This window comes from Eriocheir sinensis, chromosome 42 (genome assembly GCF_024679095.1).
Source record: "Eriocheir sinensis breed Jianghai 21 chromosome 42, ASM2467909v1, whole genome shotgun sequence".
Taxonomy (NCBI): Eukaryota; Metazoa; Arthropoda; class Malacostraca; order Decapoda; family Varunidae; genus Eriocheir; species Eriocheir sinensis.
This window is the reverse complement of record NC_066550.1, coordinates 4694333-4695307: the sequence shown is the minus strand read 5'-3', so window position 1 is coordinate 4695307 and position 975 is coordinate 4694333.

The window sequence follows — 975 nt, the reverse complement described above, 5'->3', positions numbered from 1 at the left end:
TCCCACTGCTCCCAGTAGTGCTTCGCGTCGGGGCTCAGTGCTGCTACCTCCCCCCGTGGTGGTCTGGCCGCGCCTGACTCAAGCATCCTCACGATGGGGCCGATGTCCGGATCTTTCCGCTGGGCCTCCTGCCATCCGTCTTCACTGTTGGACGAGTCCATGGACACCACTGTCCGTCGGCATTCCACTGGCTCCTTACCGCTACAGTGACTGCAGTCTGGTCCACACGAGTGCCGGCTGAGGCTGTCAGCGTTGGTGTGTGCCTTACCTGGGTGGTGCACCACGTGGTAGTTGTGCTGCTCCAACTTTCCGAGCCAACGTGCCAGCTGGCCCTCCGGGTTCCTCAGTGTTTTCAGCCACCGTAGGGCTGCATGGTCCATTCTCACGGTGAATGGGGCACCATAGAGGTAAGAGTGAAAGTGGTCCAGGCTTCTAACCACAGCCAGCAGCTCCTTCCTTGTGACGCAGTAGTTGCGCTCAGGCGCGCTAAACTTCTGGCTGTAGTACACCACCACCTGCTCTTGTCCATTCTTCTCCTGGAAGAGCACAGCACCAATCCCCTCAGCGCTAGCATCGCAGTCCAACAGGTAAGGGAGGCGAGGATCTGGGTACGGTAGCACAGGGGAGCCTATCAAGGCCTCCTTTAGTCGTTCGAAGGCTGTTTGACACTCCAAGTCCCAGCGGAACACCGCCCCTTCTCGCGTTAGCTGATGCAGGGGAGTGGCAATGGTAGCAAAGCCCTGCACAAAGCGCCTGTAGTAGGTGCAGAGTCCCAGAAAGCTCCATACTTCCTTCACTGTCCTTGGCACCGGCCACTCCCTCACAGCTGCTACCTTCTGAGGGTCCGGCCTGACTCCATCCTGGCCAACAATGTGCCCCAAAAACGGTACCTCCCGCTGGAAAAGCAGGCACTTCTTAGGGCTGAGCTTTAGGTTAGCCGCCCTGAACCGCAGGAGCACTGCTTCCAACCGCTCC